Consider the following 21,570-nt stretch of genomic DNA (forward strand, 5'->3'; position numbering starts at 1 on the left):
TTCTTTAGCAGAAAACAAACCAGCATGAAACCCCATGAGGATATAACATACAGAAATTTTTGGAGCTCATGAGCTGATCTGTGGGGCTCATGAGCACTTAGCCAAGGACGGAAACAGGAATTCAACTGTGGGCTGGAGCAGCTGCTGTTCTTTCCAGGGTGCATCTCTGGGTAGTCGTTCTCTCATGCACTGCTGGGTAGTCGTTCACACTCTTTAAAGTGTCAGTGTTTATCAACAGTGCTCACCAACATCACAAACAATGTCTGGTACCTGAGCTCTGTGCAATTCCTGCCTGGGATGTAAGTTTGGTTCTGTCAGCTGCTGCTTGCTCAGCCTGGGGATCACAAGGCTCTCCTAGACAGCCACTCTCTCTGCTGAGAGAGGCTGTAGAGATGAAACTAAGCTAAACTATGGTTTTATTCATTTGTATAAATTTAAATAACTGTAATCTTTGTTTAACGTATTATAACTATAACCACATAACTTATTAAAATTGTAAATTATGTATTTGTCTATAAAGGTCCTATAAGTTTCTATAGCTGTATAAATCTATACAAATTTATATACCTAAACTAACATGGAATTTTCACATCTTTGAGTAATTGCTTATTATAGTAAAATATTTGTGTTACAGGAAGAATCTTTTGTTTGTTTGTTTGGATTTCAGTTTGGTTTTTTTTAGTGAGGTTTCCTTGTTAAGTTTTTCCTTTCAAATGACAGAAGGGCCTTATGAACAAGAAGAATTTAAAATCTGAAGCCTTCAGGGCCAAAGGCCTCTCTGTTCAGCAAAATAATAATTAAAAAACCCAAACCTTTGTACTCGGAATTAACCAGGTTTAGGTCAATTACCGAAACAAACCTCAGAGCTGGAGATGTAAATGCAAGTGTTTCCAGACAGATGTAAAAGAGGAAAAAGGCCTGTAAATGACACAACTTGAAACAAAAATGAAGTCTTTAACACTGCTGAGCAATGGTTTCTAATGAGGACAAATGACTGACTTTAACTAGAGCAGAGATGCCCCATTTAGGGGTCTTTAGGCTGAATGCAGCCCATCAGAACAATTAATCTGCTCCTTGTCGACCTCCTCCTCCTGGGAAAGCCTCTTTTCCCATATCCAAACTGCAGGCAGCACTCAGGGACTGATGGTCAGCCAGATTGACACAAGATAGAGACCCATGTTTGGATCAGATCAGGAAACTCACATTGTCCATCCATTCCATTTTATTTTATTGGGTATATTCTGATATATTTTATTGGGTATATTCTGTCAGGAGAGGTTACACTTTTGATAAAAGCTCTTCACATAAGTTCATTTCTATTTTCCTATCTTTGCTCCATCACGAGTGGAGTTTCATGCTTCTTGTTTAGCTGTTGGAGAAGGAAGATGCTCCAGTGCCAATTTTATTTTCCAAGGTTGGGTCAATGTTAGCATATCTGTAAACTGGTAGAAAGGGGAATTAGGCCATAGCAGAAAGGGACAGTGCATCTTGAAAGAAAACTAAGATGGAAACCCTAACCTCTTCTAATTTACATATGGTGACATTTTGCAGAAATATTGTAACATTAGCAGTGGCATAATGAAATTCTGCCTATCAGCCGTGGAAGGAATAATGTTACTGTAAAGGTAACCTGTCCACAGTTTGTTATCAAGAAAATATTCATGGCAAGAAACATACATTTACCAATGAATGTTAAGAATAGTAGTTTTCCCTTATAGTTTTTCCTCATGGGCTATCCATCTTCCCCTCCAGATTTACTGCATGATCACTCCCTTTACATGCTAATTATGTGCTGCTCTGGTGAATTTGTTAGTAGTGACACTTCGGGCACCCAGTGGGACTGCAACTCATTATGTGGCAATGTCCAGATATATCAGATATTATTAGCTGTCATTAATCTGCTGTGGAAGCATTGAGTGCACAGCCAGGAGAGAGACCAGGAAATAGAGTAAAAATGAAGTCTGCAGCCACCCTGGCCCCCAGAAGGTCAGAGGGCAAATCAGCAGGGGAGAAGAATACACCTTAAAATGGCCAGTGCTTAGCAGCAGTATTTTAACCCATTATAAGCCAGCATTCCTTAGAAGAGAAAAGGCAAAAAGAAACTATAATGTTTATATTGTTTGTCTGAATATGCCTTACTGGAGGAAACAGAAATACAGCACCTCAAACTATCTTTTTTAGAAACTGTTTTGTAAACTGAATCAAATCAACAAAAGTGTGTGAATATGAAGAGCGACCAACATGCAGCGTCCATCTGAATGTGGACAGCACTCAGGCATAAAGCTTTGAAATTAGGCACATGTAACTTGGAATGGGATTAGTCCTGCCCCTCCATTTGAAGGCCCTATTTTATAGAACTGGTCCAGACAGTAGAGAAAATCCTGCAGAAATGAAGAGGGTGCTCTTCCTGTCCATCCAGCCCTGTAATTTGCCTGTATAAGGGGTTTGCCTCTAGCCTGTGAATTCAGTGCTGATCAGCCTCTGCTGTGCAGCTTAAAAACACAAATCACAATAGGTTGCATTTTTGCTATTGATTCTGAAAACTAGTCACTTGTAAGCGTTATGCATATCTGTGTTTGTGCAGAATTTATTACATCTATTTGAAGTGCAGAAATAAAAGCTGAAGAAACATTCCTCCCAGAAAAATCCACAGTCTTTCCAATCTCCAAGATGACTGCATTGTCCAGGATTGTAAGAAGAAGCATTTTCTTTCTTTACATCAGGTACCAAAGCTGGAAGAAACCAATCAGGCTTTAAGTCAAGCAGAGTCTTCTCTTGTCTGAAATTAAACAAAAATCAGCAAAGTAGAGGATAGAAATCTTTGAGTTTAGTGGTGATGTATTATCTAGACAAATTTCAGAGCAAGGGAAAGGTAATACCAGTGTGTGCATTGGTAACTCACAGATGTCTTTTGCTACTGTCAAGGGCAACCTGAAAACTCAGGGACCTTTGAAAGATGAGATAGGGAGATTTAAGATAGGAAAAACTGCATTGTATCAAGGAAAATAAAAAACATCCTTTTATTTCCAAGGTTGCAGGGACCTATGCTCCCTTATTTAGAAGTTGCAGTGCTGTATTTAGAAGGTTTATACATAGACTAGAGAAAAGAAATCACCCTAAAATTCTTCAATAAATGACAAACACTTATTTGGGAAGCCGGAGTGAAGTTCTTCATCCAGCTGCTTGGATATTTTCCAATGAGCTACCCATCTGAGTTTTCATGAAGGCATTTGGGAAGTACTGGTTTTACTCCCATGTAAGGGGTCTAATCTAATACTTCACAATTTTTCACATACTCTGATCTTTCTGAGCTCTTATCCTATCTTAATGACGGTAATAACAGGAAGAATAAAAAAGGCCTGATGTTTTATTTATAGAACTGTCTTCAATTAGACAGACTCTGGTAAACCCATGCAAAAACAACCACCATGGGCTAAGTTTAAGGCTGTCTTGAAATCTGCACAATCCCATGAAACAGAAAGCAATGTTAGTATTTGGTGAAATGGCTCCCATTAAGACTTTCTAAACTGACAGCCATTAATGAACTCAGGTTCTAGGAAAGATTTAACAGTGATTTTGGTATAATTGTGGGGTTTGCAGAAATACCCTGAAATGTTAGTGTTAGCAATGGGGCAAGTGGTGAGTACCCAGGGAAATAATGAAGTTTTATCATTGGTCTTGAAGCTTTGCAATCTTGATTTTCAGGACGATTGGTTTATATTTATGTCAGAACAATGAAATATGTAAGTAGAGTTACAGTCCAATGGTGCTAATGTGGACAAAAAAGTTATTTTAACTGAGTCTTGTATGAACATATTCAATAAGTCATTCATAGGGTTTTTTAGTCTTTTTCTAGTGTTTATGAAATTTTGCACATATGGCATGGCTTGCCCTTTTTCCAGAGAAGTGGAATAAAAATTCATTCCAGTTTTCTTTTCCTTTGAGTTCTTCGAATAACTGAATATGAGGTGAATACTATTTCAGTGGTAGGTTAATGAGTTACAGGTCAAGCTTACAGTGGAAAAACTGCAATCAGCCTCCATGGTTCTGTTTGCCAAATTTGCACTGATGAAGCTATTATGGCAGGCTCACTTTTTTCTTTTTTTTCTGTTTTTTTTTTCATGGAGGAACATTTCTGTGATTTTCCCATCAAGATTATGCTGTCTATTCAGTGCCTGTGTTGCTCCTTAGGATCCTGCAGGCACTTATTTTCACTTTTAACATGATACGCATTAGTAACCCTCTCTCAACTGGTGAAACTAGTCAGCTGTAAAACTCTGATGAATGTACTCTTTAGGGCTGGGGCCTGAGCAAATTCCACAGAACACAAAAGTGTGCTACATTATATAGCTCTCTGCATAATTTTATATTCCATTGTTCGTAATAAGATTAATAATTAGGTCTTATCTAAAGAATTCATTGTACTGAAAATGGTGTGTTAGTTATTAAGTTCAGTCTTTAAAAAGGTGATCAATATTTGTATTCTTTCATATACATACACAGAATTGTTTTCAAAGTAAAATCCTAGGGATAGGTTTTAAATGACTGTAAGTCATAACATAATGGCAGGAGAAGGCCATCATCTTGAATTTGGGTTGTGGAGAGTGTTGGAATGCTCTTTTCCTTGTGGCTCAGATCCCTAGCAGCAGTTTTACCTTCCTGGACAAGCATGAACACTTTCAGGAATATCTCACTGCACTTGATTTTTTTCATTATCTGCTTTGTAAAAGCTAATAATAGAGATTTATAGTGTTTAAAGTGTGCACAGTTAGTTGAAATTAAGACTATATTCATCTTCCTGAAAGTTAAAATCAGTATAATCTCTGAACGAATATATTTTATTTGCCAGGAATTGCTTCAGCCTGTGAGCTGTTAGATCAGAGGCAAATACTCTCAGAGCCTGTGGGAGGGCCTTTCCTCCTGAATTTTAGGATCATGACATGAGCATGTGATTCTGCAACTCCTCTGTAAATGTCTGCAAGTGGCAGAGCTTTGTCACAATTTTGCTCTTCTTACCTCGTGCAGCACTTTATAGCATGCAACACTGCCTGCACAGTAAGCGCATAAGTGCCATAAATTACCCCACCTCAAGTAAAGGGCAATCTATACTTGGGGTGATTCACTATTTATGTTTGCTAGGAAAAAAAAGTAAGAGGAAATGAGTTAAAGTTTAGAGTTGCTTCAGTTTTCTGATATACCTGGTCATTTGCTCATTATTATGACAATCATTCATTTAGGTGACTTAGGCTCTTGTAGAATGAGGTACTGGTTAGACTGAGTGATGAGGGGTGGATCTGACCTGAAATTAGGGCTGTGAATTGTCTTTAACGTTTTATTTTAAAGGATTCTGGTGCAGCTGAGACAGGAACGAGAAAATGCAGCCAGAGCAGTAACGCAATCACCAAAGCTAAGGACAATGTTTCAAGACTATTTCTTGAAAAATCTAAAGATTTTTCACTATATTTTCTGAAGTCACAGAGGATTTTTTTTTTATAATTGCCAGTACTTTCATTTTGTCAGCACTAAAATAATGGAAATCAGAGCCCTCTTGCTGTTCTTCCGTCTAGAAAAAAAGTAGGAGTGTTTTGAACCACAGAGAACTAAAATTTAAATGTCTAAAACAGATTAAAGAGAGCCTGTTTAAAGTGTGTGGAACAATGAACATTTGAGAATTCATGTTTTGCTTCCACAAATCATTGCAGAAATTGTGTTGCACATGCCTGTGCATGTTATCTGCGTGTTTATATGTGCTGAAAATACATATCACCGGATCAAGAGTGAATAACAATTTCATAAGTCTCTACCAGGCAGCTGTAATTGTTCCTTTCAGATAAAAACAAATTATTTCACAACCAAATATGGAAAAAACATACCTTAAATTCACTTGTATTTCTTTCAGTGAGGAGTTACATTATGCAGTACCAAAACATAATAATTTCCTAGATTTATTATAATATGTTTTTAAACACATCAGATGTTTACTGAGGTTTTGTTTCCTTAGAAGCATTGTGGCTATGCATTCAATTTTTGAACCTCGTTCTGCAATGTTGTAGAATCAACTGCCTCTGGAAAAAAAAAAAAAAAAAAAAGAAAGAAAGAGAGAAAGAAAGAAAATCCCCCAAAGCAACAATGGACAAACAAACACAAACCAGAAACGCCAAAACAAACAAACAAAAAACACTGCTGAAATTTTGTCAGGAGAAAAAGATTTAGAGGTTTGCAGGAGTTCTTTTATTTCTCTTAACGAAGCCAAGATTCTCCCTGGTGGTCTGAACCTGGATCTACCATAACGCTGCTTTAGGTGGGTGCCTCCTCTAGATGTGTTAAAGATCCTAGTGATCTCTCTCCCTTTCTTCCTCCTCTGTGCACCCAAACCTACACTTGTTTTGATGGTGTCCCCTTTTGAACAGCTTTATATGATTGCTTCCATCCATGGGTTATTTTATTCAAGTCGATTTGCCACAGAACACTTGCCCATTAGCAAACTCGTCTGTAGCCTGCTTTAAAATCTGCTTATGGTTATGTCCAGATAAAAGCATGTGGGGTCAGTTTGGTAGAGCAGAGACAAAATGCTTTAACATAAGGTTTTCTATTCTGTGCAGGCAGCTAATAAAAGTGCCCGCAGGTGTGAAGAATTATCCTTCTCTAGGAGATTTCTTTACAATCTGAACCTAATCTTGGCGAAAGCTTTGGCAAGGGTATCTGGCACATTAATTAAATGACTTTCCCTCCCCCACAAGTCTTATGCTGTAACTTTGATTAACCACCTCTGTGCCCAGGAAACAAACTGTTCGATAGGCACTATCAGTTTTACAGGTGTATGGATAACCTGGGATTCCTCCTTTATCTGGATAGATGCTCCTTACTCTTTCAACATTACACAGCTTTTCCCTCAGCTACTGCTACAGGGATCCTGCAGGCATATTATGAGCTTTTAGTATGAACACATTTTTATTCAATGTGTATGTCTGGATGGCCTCTGCTGAGAAGCTTCAGATCCTTAGGGGAAAGTGCCTAACTCCTCCAAAGCTCCCCCTCTATTTAAATGGTTTTTCCTTGCTGCAGTATCACAGCTGTGACACATCAAAGCTAGTAGCTGGTGTGGCAGGACATGCATTCGCAAATCAGCCCCAGTGACGAAACGTGATTTGCAGTGACAGGTTTCATATCTTACGGTGTCATTTTCATGAATGGCTTGGTTAATTAAATTTAATGTGGAACAAGAGCTTGCTTACATTCTGCCAGGCTTAAGATGTTCTTACTCACACCTTACTTAAAGAACAATTCCTACTGTTGAATAAGGGCTCCAGGATTTAGCCCTCTGTTAGCAGTCTTCCATAAACCCTTTGTTTTCTTAACATGTTAAAAACCAAGGCTTAATGGGTTCATGATGACATCAGTTATCAAGATTTGTGTGGTGTTGGCAGATGTTGAATTTTCAGTGGAAAACCATTAAACAGATTTGAGTCAGGGCAAGTTTCACAACATGCACGTATTATACCGGTGGTTACATGTGTTGACTTCAGCTTTATTTATTACAAAGGAAAACAGGCCTGTACTTATACAACAACAGCAATGAGAAATTAATCTTCCCAATAGGAAAAATCAGTCTTGTCTTGTTAAAGGTACTCAAAGTTACTTGTTGAGCATGCTGAGCTTGCAAAAAGTATGTCTGCAACTTTCAGATTTAATAAATCTAAAATTAAATATTAAAAATAAATATAAGAAAAAAACCTTTTGATTTTTGGTTTCCTGGGCCTTTTTTATGGTACCAAGTGTAAAGAAGGCAGTATTTCAGACAGCATTGAATGTCTGTTTTTTCACAAACTTCCTTTCCAAAATTTTTCCAGTTTATTTTCCTGTTAGATTAGATTTGTTACTTTTGAGTAATCATTGCCTGTCAGCTCAGAACACACCAATTCTGTACTAGTTGCAATATTCTTCAACATTAAAAAGTTGCTTTTTGTCACGTGAGTACAAAGTTTGCCCAATGTTATTGTCTAGACCAAGGATGGTGTCCAGGCCCACATGTGGTGTTCTGTGTGTGTAAGAAACATATGCCAAACACTGAAACCAAATACGTGGGGAGAAATGATTCTTCAAATAAAAGCAAGGTGCAATGTAGAAAAGAAAAAAAGTGAAATCCCACAACAAACCAAGGTGATAACAGCAACAAAAATCCAAGGAGAGCACTTTCAATTTTGTTTATGTGGTAATTTGAAAGGAGATGGATTTAGTTGCTGCAATGTTTGGTTCATACATTAATTAGGACTTCAGTTTGCAGATTTACTGGTGCAGTTTACTGAAATGAAAATCTATTATTTCTTCTTTTCTATTCACTGTAAACCTGTTGGAGACTGTATTTTCTTGGAAACTAAACTTCACACAGTTGTTATGAATTACTTCAAACTCTGCTTATGCATAAGGAGGCATCTAATCTTAGTCCTTTTGTTTTACCAGTAAAGTTGCTGTTATAATGCACCTTTATCACATCTGAAGTTTTTGTTGAGTCTCTGGCTGTTGATACTGCTAAGGCATGAAGTTTGCTGAATGCCAAAGTTCATACTGACAGTAACTAGAAGGTTTCAAGAGGTCCATCGATTTTTTTTTTCAGTCTTATGGCACACTGCATAAAGAATCATTAGAAGATCAAGGGGATATATTTCACTTCTGTGTGTTTAAAAGTAAGTAATAAAACAAAAAAGGAGAAACTAACATTATGTCTAATGAAAAAGGACTTTTCTATATTTTTAGACACTTTAAGGAAACTTGGCTTTTCAATATGCTGATTTATAAAAATTAAAAATCTTTCCAATATGGCTTTTATTCAGAAAATCTTAAAAATAACTTTATATTGAAATATTGCTTTGATATTGTGGGATTCAAAAAGATTTTTAATTTTTGTCAGCTTTTCAGTTTCTTTTATTCCCATTTGTCTTATTTAACATTATAGCTGCACAAAATAAGATCAATGTGTTTTGAACAAGTAATGGAATTTTCCTTCACTATTCTTTCCACTATTTGAGTTTAGCTCCATGTTGGAACCAAGCCGATTTTTTCTATCTTGCAGTCCTGTATAAAATGAAACTTTACCTTCAATGGAAGGCTATTTTTCATCAGTCATACAAACACAAAAGTCCTTTGTGGAGTCCATGTAAAACCATAGTTTCTTCATCCGCACAACTTTTCAAGTGCGTGAAACCAGTCACCTGATAAAAAGGCTAAGGCAGATGATAAGCTTTGAATTAGTGCCTCAGTTTTCACTAGCTAAAGAACAAATGATCATCCACAGATGCGAGCGTGCAAAAGAAAAACATTCTTTCCCAAACTTTTCAAGTAAAAAACAAATGATGAAATGTTGTATAATTATAATTTCATGAGTTATGTGATCTCCTATTTGTTACAAATGGGTAAATAGAAAGACTCTGATTATTTACACTGCTGACCTGCCCCAGGTTTATAGCATTTATTATAGTCAGTAATGTTTATAGCAAATTTTTTCTTAACAATAACATTTATAATATTTTAATGTGTGTGTATGGAAGGAAATAGTACATGAAAGAATTTCAGTGCAAATAAACCTAGACCGTTTTGCATTTGGAACTCCTCTGTATTATTTTAGGACCCTATTTCTCAAAACAGTTATGGTTAACTTTAGTCACACAATTCCAATGGGACAACTCATATGTAGAAAGCTAAATCTTCTCTTAACTGTTTTCTTGTACCCTTTCCCATCCCACCCTTCATTTCCTGATGTGCATGGGTTGAGGTAGGTGTATCCAAACATATTCCTGAACACACTGAACTGTCTCTTCCTTCTCTGGAGCATATCATTTAAATAAAATAAAAATATAGGGGTTTATGTGTGGGTGAATGTACAGCCTATTTGCACAAGTATTAATTAATTTGTTCTGTGGGTGTCAAGTAATTATCTCTTTTTCTGCAAGGGCAATTTGCTACCATACTAAGCAGAAGACATTCTTTCCCCAAACAAAACAAGCATAGCACCATTTTCAGCTATGTGCTGAAATGTGTGATCAGTATTATAATGTGTTAAGCATGGCATCATTACTCTAAAACCAGCCACAGAGATATAAAATGCACTGTGAGACTGCAAACTGAGCACAGTTTGATTGTAGGACACCCGGGTAGAGGGGTTTTGTATTAGAATATACATTGCATTTATAATGCCCTCTTCTCTAAAATGTAATTAGGTTTTTTTATGAACTGGTAAAATATAGTAAATAAAGGACTCAGGATTTCCATATAGCCACATTTATTCCCACACGTCTTTCCAAATCATAAATGGTTGTCTCCCTTAGAAATGGATTAGGACAAATTGCATTAGGACACGATCATGAATCTGATTAAGGTGGAACCATGATCAGGTTTTTTCTTTTGGGCAACCATGTTTTCTTATAACAACCAGAAGACAAAAAAGCCTTTGGCAAGATGTTTCAAAAGGCCTTTCTCATATGCACATAAAAGCAGTTTTCATGCTAATTCAAAAATTGGTCCACACCTATAATTTCTTTATATAGCCAAGACAAAGCTTTGGGCAAAATTTTTCAGTAGTATGTATTTCAGATACAGACTTCTGCTTTCAGTGAAAGCTCCTAAAAAGGAATTTCCATGCATAATTTCCTTAAGGAGAACACTCTGAAGGCAAACTGCAAGAGAGGCAGAAGATCAGGCATTGATTCCAAATTGGTTCAGGGAGAGGAATGCTGAGAACAAAAACATCCCCAGTGGAAAACTGATGTAATATATAGAATAAACACCTTTTATGAACACACTCTCAGAAAGGCCTCAGCTCCTTCTCTTCCTGTGTTAGCAAGCAACCCAAACTGAGCACATTGTGTGACAGTATTTGACAAAGGAAACAGCATGGATGTGTCTGTTGATGCACGGAAATGCAAACGTGTTGAAAATTCCTATCTCAGCAGAAAAAAAGGCTGTTACTTTCTTTTCCATTCCTCCCTATTTATCTTGTTTTAAACATAGTTTTAACTCCATGCATATAGCTAAAGGGAACTTAATTTCAGTGTTGTTATCTCTGTGCCATAGTCAAATATGTGGTGACTTGAAGGGTCTGGGAAGGACAGCTTTGTTCACCCCCTTCAGGCTCCATGCCATATGAGTGTTTTGGTCTCTCACATTAACATGTAGGATTCATCTGAGAAGAAGAATTCCACTTCAAGTCTACAGAAGTCTATACAAAAAAAGAAGTTCTCTGTCTCCAAGGACTAGCGTTTGGCATATGAAAATCAAGAGAATACATGGGTCTAATGAAAAAGTTCTGGAAGCTAAAGGACTTCCATAACCTTGGTGCTTAGCATTGTTAATGTTACACTGCTCAAGTAACTCTATCCTTCTGCTTTATGATTAGTCTTACTGGTTTTTACTTGTTTGGGTTTTTTTTTTTTTTTTTCAGTTTAGACCAAGATTCAGTGATGTTTATTTTAAATTGTTCATCTTTAACTCGGTATAAGCACTGTTTTGGCAAATGTAAGTAAGAATCTGAATTCTTCATGTGTTTCATGCAGGCAGAGACCAGACAACAAAAACTGAGATCTGCACTGTGGTCCAAATTTCAGAGTGTACCCATCTGAACTAGATTTTTCCTCAGGCTGGAAAACATCTAGCTATCCCTCGTATGTTGTTCTTGGCAACTTGCTCTGGTTTCATCCAGAATCTTAGGGCCTGATGTGAATGTGAGTGGAAGCTGGAGCTAGTGATCCAGGATGTGAATCTTCACTATTTTTCCAGGCTGACATTCCTTAGATACTCCACCAAACTTTGCATGTTTATATAAACCAGGTGTCTGAAAGCATTTTGAATCAGTAACACTAGTCCATAGTCTGGTGTAATAATGAGCAGAAAAATACAAAAACCCTTTTTTGCCTCTTACTTCCCCTGGCACTTCCAAATGGATTTGCTCACAGCTGGGACTTGCAACACAGCTAGGGGAAGATCCTGTTCAGAGGGACCAAAACCAGCAGTGATGGGACACACTTCTGTATTTCTTGGCCAGGCTGGGACTGAGCTCTGAAATAAAAATGTGCATGTTCTCCCTTGGGTTCTTCAAAGCAGAGGTTCAGTTATGTTTCACAACAGTAATTTTCAGCTGAAACAGGAAGGGTGCAGAAGCCCTTCCCCGATGTTCCCCAAACCTTCTTTTTGACAACACCCTGTACAAGAGAACATGCTGGCTCATGTTCGTAGAATCATGACTCTTACAGTTCAGGTTTTACCAAAATTATTAGAAAACTCAAGGTCAAAAATAATTATGGTGAATTGGGAAATAATTTTGCTAATTGGAAATAAAACAAGCTAAAATGGGAGAAAGAAAAGGTCAGTCAAAATAGTAATACCAAATTTTCCTATCTATTGGAGCTTGTCTCTGGTTCGTTCCTCTAGTTTGTTCCTCTAGTTATAAAAATACATGAAAAGAGAATGAACAAGACACAGATACACACACACTTACATGTATATAAAGAAGAAAATGTTGAGGTAAAAAATCAAAAATTAAATTATTACAGGATGTAAGAGATAGAACTTCCATAAATTATTTAGATGGATAATCTGTGTATAATAACAGGTTATTGTTTTCAGAAAATGTAGTCCTCTTTGTCTCAATAGTAATTAGCCTCTTCAGTGCAAATTTTACTTTGTAGAATTTGTACTTTGTAGAAACTTAAGTATTTCTGTGAAATGTACAGCTGGTTGGGAAGTCAGATAAATTTCCACTAAAACAATTTCTTTACATTTAAATACATTTCTTTAAAATGTATTTAAAAGCATATCCAGACATTTTCAAGATCTTCCCAGCTCTAAAGCTGACTGAGCTGTGTACTAAAAAGAGTAAAAAATTTCACATTGTCTCTGTTCTATTTATTTTTCTTGACCATTTTAGCTTTTGTTTTAAATTGACAATGGACTGTTCCAATAGAACTGAGCTTTTCTTTTCCTAAAATGGAATTTTATGTGTAAAATGTTAAATGAAAAGATTTCAATTACATGTCATGTAAACAGTGTTCATATTTGATTTTCCCACAGATTCTCTGCTTGGAAAGTTCCATCGAAAATTAAATAGTTCATACAATCTATCAGAACAGTCATCTCAATCATGCAGTTTTCTTATTTTCTCTGATTGGGTAAGGTTTTATTAACTACTTTCACTTCTGCCTGAAGAAAGGTTTATTTGTTTCACAAAAGTGTTTTCATTTCATGAATGGATTAATCTCAGCTGCAGACATAAAAATTCATTCTCTTGACACTGTGTTCACATTAATGCTTGTGAGACATAACAAAGATGAAGCAAAATTCAATGTTTCTTAAAAGTGTAATGTTTATTTTTGTTGTTAATTCATTGGTATCTTGCAGCTTGATCATCACAGCAAATATTTTCTTTAATTTCTCTACAAAAAGATGTAAATTAGTCACCAGAAGGCCCTGAAAAAGTATGTGTGGAAAGTGTTTGGAAAACCTGGGCTCCTGGTTGTAATTATTCATATGATTTACCTGCAGTCATGCCACTTTTATGGCATAGAATAAATGTTATATCTATTTATTCAGCTAATTGTTCCAATCAATTTCTGTGGCAAATGTACTTAAATCCAATAGGGTTGGGTGCTACATTCTTAGCTATCTTAAAGCTTTATGGAGTTATGTCAGATGGAAAATCTGGCCAAGGAAAAGGTGGAATTGGACCAGACCAGAATAATCCCTGAGACCTTTTTTTCTCTTTAACATTATTCCAGTCACATTTCAAATAATGTCTAATGAAGAGATGTACTGGAAAGACTATCAAAGTAATAGAATAATGATGTCTGGAAGGAATTTAGGAGGTCATGCAGTCCAAATCTTCTGTAGAGTGCCAATCTTTGGTCCATCCAAATGGGAGAGTCTCTTCAGCAAGACCTTCTCCAGTTTGTCTCTGTCTTTCTTGTACTGAAGGGCCAAAAAGTACAGAGAATAAGACACGTCCTTTTTAAAGTTTATTATTTCATAAAGTTCTTCATTATTTGCCATCTCTGATGGCTACAGTAACATAAAGTTATTTTGGTTAGTTTGTTCCATACTACTGAATTTAGACCATCTGAACATTTTGCAACTCAAAAAATTTCCAAAGCTTTCTCCACTTTCCAGATAAACATCAATTATCTGTAATATTGGAGAGCTCTTTCTCTGTAGATAAGTATTTATATAAACAAATATAGTTGCCATATGCCCTCTAGATATGTCATACATGCACAATCCTGTCTCTTTGACTCAAAGAGACCACAGGTGTCACGGAGGAAAAAAAAAAAGCTCTGTTAAAGGAGGCTGTGAAAAATAATCTTGGAGCAAGGCAATTAGGGTAGCAGTATCTCTTCTGCTCGGAATGACAATGGGTGTGGCCTGTTTGACCTGATACACAAGCCAAGCCAATGCAAAAATTCATGAATGCATCACCCACCCTTTCCTCGTGCTACCACATCAGCCTTGATGTTAAGGAATTCTTCCATCCTCACCATCTAAAGCTCTCAATGAGTTCTGTGACAACATCTAGTATGTGTTTCTGCACAACAGAGGATCTGGTACATCCACTGAAATTAGGAATAGACCAAGAGAAAACATCTTGGGAAGAAAACTAAGGTCATAACAGATGATTCTCAGACAGCTGGTCTACTGACTTTGACAGTGACTGGGAAGAAGCCATTCTGTGAAATGACTGAGTGAAGGCACACACGAGTACATAAATAATGTGTGTGTATATACATGTGAATGCATATACGTGTACGCAAAAATAAAAGGTTTTCTTTCTTCCCTATTTCAGCAGTTTGTTTCAAAAACCACAGAAATTTAGATTACCAAGTACACTTTATTTAATCATCTTGCAATTACAAAGTCATACATGTATACATATTAAAATCTACAAGTAATGAATGTGGGTCAGGCTGATAATAACAATAAGAATTTAACTGAAGGAGTTCACATGATGTCTTACATCTATATATGGTTAGAAACTGGAGTTTTCTGACAAAACTATTACGGAATAATTATGGGATTAGAAAGCTGGAATAAGGTTATTTAAAGAAATGGTGTAAGGTAATGTGAGCCAGAACTCTCAAAGTCCCTTAATAGGTGTTCTTAACTCAGTGTTAATACTTTATTTAACATAATGCGCTCTGCACTCTTTAAATTGTTAGCCTGGAACAGATGATTTATGTTGCTCTTGCATCCAAACAAGAATTAATGCCCTGATCCTATTTGACTGGAATTGTTAAGCACTTTTGTTCTCAGGCTTGTATCAGAATGATAACAAAAACATAAAATCGGCAAGCTTTTTAATGAATGTGGGGTTAATTTGAAGTGCCCTGATTTACAGATACTAGAGTAATGCTCTCTTTCAAGTATTTACTGAGGTGTTGGAAAATTTGTGTTCACATTCATCTTGAACATTTAGTGTACTGCAGTTTCTTTGTTTCCAAAATATTAGAGGGTTGAAGTTAAGAAAGCTGTTGAAACTGAGTATCTTTTTAATTTTATTTTTTTTCCACAAAGACTGATATCTTTCATCATATTTTGAGGAAATCTCATGTGAATGCCACAGGTAGTTCTTTTGATCCTATTCAGATCTTGGTTTTGTAGGTTTCTGCTCTTTTCCAGGTGTTGTTTCTTTCCCCCCTAAAATATTTTAATTTTGTGTATTTCATGCCTGCATTATGGTTTATTCATCTGCTTTAATTACTTTTATTGGTTAATCTTGGTACAACTGGATATTTCTACTGTAAAAGGCAATCAGTGCAAGCACAATGACTGATGTAGTTACTTGCCAGTATTTCACTACAGGTGTGCAGTATTATAGTCAACTGTACAGATGACTTTCACTCCAGTTCTTTTTGGTTTAACTACTGAAACAAATGTGAGCATTGTCTTTTCTTTGCTGATTATTCCGGTGTTTTGCTGGTAAGAGTGATGGACAGTCCCCTGTCTTGTTGATGGTGGTTAGAGCTGTTTAAAAGGAACTAACAACTAGGTTCATCACAGGTTTGGTACCATTTTCAACTTCTGTGAGAAAACCTTATGACCAGAATGTTCAGAAAAGCTAAGCTGTTTTAATGATCTGGCATACAAAGCAAGGGTTATTTTCACCTTGGCATAGTTTTGACTTAATAGAACATCTTACAAGAACTACGTAGAGCATTTAAGTGATGACACGCTTACATATATTCTTTCTAAAAAGAAAGACAAGGAAAGGAAGAAATATTAGCTAATAAATAATTTGTGTGCACACAACTGAAACGAAGAAGATGGAAATAAGAGTTCAAGCCATGGCAATGAGAAATGACATTTCCTATGGGCACAGTAAAATGTAGAGCTCGCCCATGGAAAATTTCAGTGAGAACCCTAAGTGGCATTACTGACATTGTCCTGAGAAAAAAAAAAGAGAATTTCTCAAGGTGGTGGGATGAACATCAACAGAGAGTCCGATGTTTTTCCAGGGTCTGTTAGAGCATTTTAACTTCCCACACTCTGCCAAACTTGTCTGAATATTCACCAAAATCTTATTTCTCGTGATTGGGAAGGTTGATATCCTACCTCAGCTTGACCATGAGCAGGAGAGAGATTGGTGACAATAAAGAGGGCATATACACCATAATTAAATATCCTACAATAGCAAATTTAGCAGATTAACAGAACTTTAGTCTGTTTGAATTTATAGTCTGATATAGTTCTGGCTATCTGGATTGATTCTTTCAGTGCTAAAATATGTGCTATTTTTTTAACACTGCAGGAAAGTGAGATTTGCAGTTGCCAATTTTACCTTAATATCTGGGTTTGAGAGGACGTTTCTTATAAATCAATGTAAATTGCTAGCAAATCTACAAAGCCCTTCACATATAAAGCTTATGCATAAAATATATAACTCTATTTCCTCCAAGTATGAGGTTCTTCAGCTTGTTCAGTGGTTATCGCCTTACTTCTTCTTCCTCAACCATTCAAAAATAGCTAGTGCCCCAATGTGAGAGCTGAGAAACAAGGGAGAGGTGAAACATCCACTTTTCAGTTTTGTATCCTTCAGCCATTAAATGTTTTATATCATGTGATGGGAAGAAATTAATTGGGAAACGGTCTGATATTTTAGAACTACTATGTCTCTAACTGACTCAATCTAGGTGACTTAGCTGTCTCAAGCTGGGCTTTGAACACGCTGGCAGTCCATAAACCCAAAGTTTTGTCACAGAAGTCCTGGAACAGCCAACAGACCATGCTGTATGTATGTTACATCAAACAGCTCTGAAATCCTGAAAGCATCAAGATCCAGAGACTCCATAAAGTCCCCTGAGACTTTTACTCTTGCTATTGGCTGTACATGCAAAATAGTCATATACTCTGGAGATGAGAAGTAGAACGAAAGCCTGAGGAAATAGCATCCATTTCTGAAAATGTTACAATAAGTGACTTTGCCAAGGTCGTGTGGGAAATGGGAGTCAGACTATATAAATCTAAAGTTTTTAGTCATGGCCCTCGAAAGCAGCATTTCTTTTTTTCTTTTTTCTCTTTCAACTGGAGCTGCCACAACCCACATTTATATTCTAGATGTTGTCCAAAAGAAAAGAGAAATGAATTTTCAAATTTTCTTTCTGTTGCATTGTCTGTTTATTACACAGAGTGTTGTTGCACATAATGCCTGGATGTAAAATGATTCAGGGACTAATGTCTTCAGTCATAATGTGGGAAAACAGAGAAGCAGTTGGATAGTAATTTCTCACACTGTTCTGCCATGGCAGTTCTTTCTGCTGTGATTTAAGAAAGTGCAGGCAGTGGAAAAGGTTCCCTTTGAAAGTGTTTTAAATGTCAAATATAAGATTCATTTCTATACTGCTTTAATCCAAATGCCAGAGCTCTTAGCTAATCTATCAATCTGACCATGTGTTTTACCTATCCAAACAACTATCTCTTGAACTGCATGTCCTGCTAACACCAATGCACCAGCATATTATTAAAGAGAAGACTAACTTCATTTTTTTGTGAATATGTGCTGTGGCATCCTTAGGCTCATTTAGTAGGGCTATATGTGACAGGGCCTTGCATATGTAGTAGCTGCATTGTGCCTGGTTGTTATACACTGGAAGAATAGGCTGGGGAGCCAAGAATATGGGAGCAAAGAAACCCCAGAATTATTCCAGTAGTGGAAGTAAATGAGTAGTGTTAAGGACATTTCATATAGAGATGCTAAGTATAGACCTGATCACTGCTGTCATCAGATATGGCCTCTACCATAGGGATCCTGGAGCTGACTGTGGTGCATTATCATCTGCTGATGCTCTGCTTGAAAGACCAAGTCTCTCTCTCAGAAAATTAGTCAGCTCTGCCTGTGAAAGTGGATCAGCTATTGTTGGACAATCTCTGTTCAGTCATTGCAAAGGAATATATACCCTCCTGAAAACATATACGCTCTCTTTCAGCTCAGAGTACAACTATTCCCAGCTTTTAGTCAGGAGGTCCTAATTTCCCTTTTGATACAAAATCTTTTCCTCCAGGAGAAATTTACAGTCTTCTCCCACTTTTTGCTCTTATTTTTCAGTCCTTTATTTGTGTGATTCTTCTAATTTTTTCCAATTATTTGACTTATTTTTTTATGTATGCACATCAAAGTGCTATTCCATTAGCACTTTTCTCATTACCTGATGCAGAGTTAATATCACTTCTCCCCAATGCCATCCTGTCTGGGCTATCAAGTTAGCACAGTTAAACACTGAAGTACACTTAGTTTCCCCTTTCCATGGTGTTCAGCATCTTTTTTTTCAGGGCTGCTGTTTTCCCTTATCATATAAGGTCTGAGGCATGCCTTCTTTGATAGAAATTTCCTTAAAGATGTTTCTATGAATGGTTTTAAGACTTGGAATATATATATATATATATATATATATATATATATGTATATGTATATATATATATTTTTTTTTAACCAGACAGATAATTGTGTACTTTTTACATTTCAATAGAGTGGAAATTTCCACAAGAGGACAATACATTTCTGATCTGGAGTGAGGAGCTCTGGGGCAAAGAACTCAAGAGCATGGAGTGGCTCAACCGCAGAAATTGCTGTCTGACACTTCATTCTTCTAAAACTTAAAGGCTGTACTACAGAGAATCCATGTTTTCTAATGTAAAATAGAAAGATCACAAATGCCTGGAAAAGCTGCTCAGAGATACAGAGATAACTGACCTGATTTTTTTTTAAAATTAAAATAAATCCTACAGGATCCTATGATTTATCTAAATCATAATGAGCAGGTTAGGGTTATTCAGCCACTCTCCTTCCAGGAAGGGCTGCTCACTGGTTTTCTATTGCACAAAGGTAATCATGTTCCGTGGGAACCAAATTTTGTGTCATCAGCGTGGTGATGGTAAGGAAAGATCTCAGTTGCATCTCACTGCACCAGTCTGTCTCAGTGCCTTTCCTGTGTCAACTGTTTCTTAGTACCCATCTTCAAGCATGGATATCCAGGTGTGATTGTTTCCAGAAATACTGCCAGATGACAGATATTCCCTAAGGCTATGTTTGTTAGAGCAGGCTGTGTAAAGCAAGCATTAACATTGGTTTCAGGAGTGACCTTGACAGTGCTCACTTCCTCCCATTTACTTTACAGATATGTTCTGTCTCCCAAACATCTTGCTCATCAACCCCAAAGCTCTTGCAGTTGGTGTGGGGATTATTTCCACACAGGCCAATTTGTTTCAGGTAAGCCAAGCTGTTCAGGTACTGGTTAATGAAAACTGAGGTGAGTCACTCAAATTGAAATTATGTTGCCCACTTATGAGCTGTGCGTTAGTTAAATTAAAAGAGTTTAAAACCCAAACCAGTGAAGTTAAAGTAGTTACAGTTCAAAAGGGCGTCTATAGGGACCCCATTTAAATATCAAGATCAGGTTCTGTTTTTGAGGAACACAGTGAGACCAGAGACCAAACATTCTACTTAGGAGCAGACGTCCTTTGTATGAACCTGTGGAAGTAAAATGAAAGAACTTTTTCTTCAACAAGACCATTCATGTAAAACTACTCTTGGACAACTAAAACCTTAGATATTTGTTATTTTTCTCTAGTGAAATCAAATAAAAAATTGATTAAAGGTTCTCATCTTCAAGATGGGAAAAAAAAAATCTTCAAGATTTTTTAACAAGCAAACCAAGTGCTCCTTCAAAAGTTCTGTGTAAGCATGGTTAGAAGAGGATGGGAGGGATCAGATTATTGCACAAGCCATTTGAAGTGTTTTTTTGACCACAATTAAAGTCAAAGAGCCAATCTGAGTTTTATGTAGCAATTTTTCTTCATAGGAGATGTGTCAGGATGTAAAATACTGATCCTGTTAAATAATCTGGAACACTTCAGATGACTCAGGAAGGTCAAATATTCATCCTGAGCATCTAGAGTAATATTATAATGTCTCTAGTACAAAATCCAAGATTCGACATTTGTTAAAGTCCTTATTTTTTTGCCAGTTAGATTTAGCACTTGGGTTTGGAAGGGAGTGTAATACAGAGACTGAATTTTGTGTGGGTTTTGGAGTAGGAATAGGAGATCTGGGAGTAGTTTTCTTTTTGTTGTCCTTGTTATTTTTTAATCAATGTCGAAAAGGAAAAGAGAGAGTTTTTAGAGTTCTTCATTCATTTTCCCTTGCTGCTGAGAACGATCTCTTATAGAAATACTTACCTAGGTTTGAAACAAAATCGCCAATCCAAAGATTGTCAGTATTGAGCAAGCATGATATTACATTTATGTTGCATTAAGGTTTGTCTACTGCCCTAGCCATCTCGTTTCAAAAGGCTTTTTTTTTTTTTTTTTCTTTTCCTTTTTTACCTTTTTTTAAACGGAGAGTCGTGTAAAACTAAACAATAAGTGTAATTCTTGTGACCAACAAAACTTAAGACTTGAAGCATGTGAAATCTGGCAAGATGCAGCATTTTGGTTGGATTTTTGTGTTTGTTTGGTTGGTATGGATTTTTTGTTGTTGCTGTTTTCTCCTAATGTGTAGTTTGAATGAAATATGATGTTGGGGAGCCAGCTCTTCTTCTGGGAAATCTATGCAAATAGCAAGCATAGCCACATCTAAAATAGAGGACTTTTGGGAAAAAATATCCTATTAATGATTTTGGAAAGGTAAAGAAGCAATCAGAAACACTTGATTTCTTTTTTTTTTTTTTTTTTTTTTTTAACATAGAAATTCTCTCAATCAAAAGATAAATAAAATATAATGGGTGAGTTTAAGGACCCAGGCCCTACCCTGATGTATTTACTCACATAAATAGCTCCATTGAGTAGGGCAAATATACTAGGTCTTAATGGGCTCCTTTAGGGGCAGTGGTCCTATTAGAAAGCAATGTAATCTTTGGCAATGGCAGAAGGAGACCAAATTTCCTTTTTAACAGACAGGCTAATCAGTAGCAATTAAAAGGCAAAGTAGCAGACTAATAAAGTATACTTGTCACCAGTTGTCATCTTAGTGATCAATTCACACGTCCACGACAATAACATCGACCCCTCAATGCTCTAATGACCCTGAATCCCCAAAGTGAC

The sequence above is a fragment of the Zosterops lateralis genome, assembly GCF_965231275.1.
Source record: "Zosterops lateralis genome assembly, chromosome: 1".
NCBI classification, from domain to species: Eukaryota; Metazoa; Chordata; class Aves; order Passeriformes; family Zosteropidae; genus Zosterops; species Zosterops lateralis.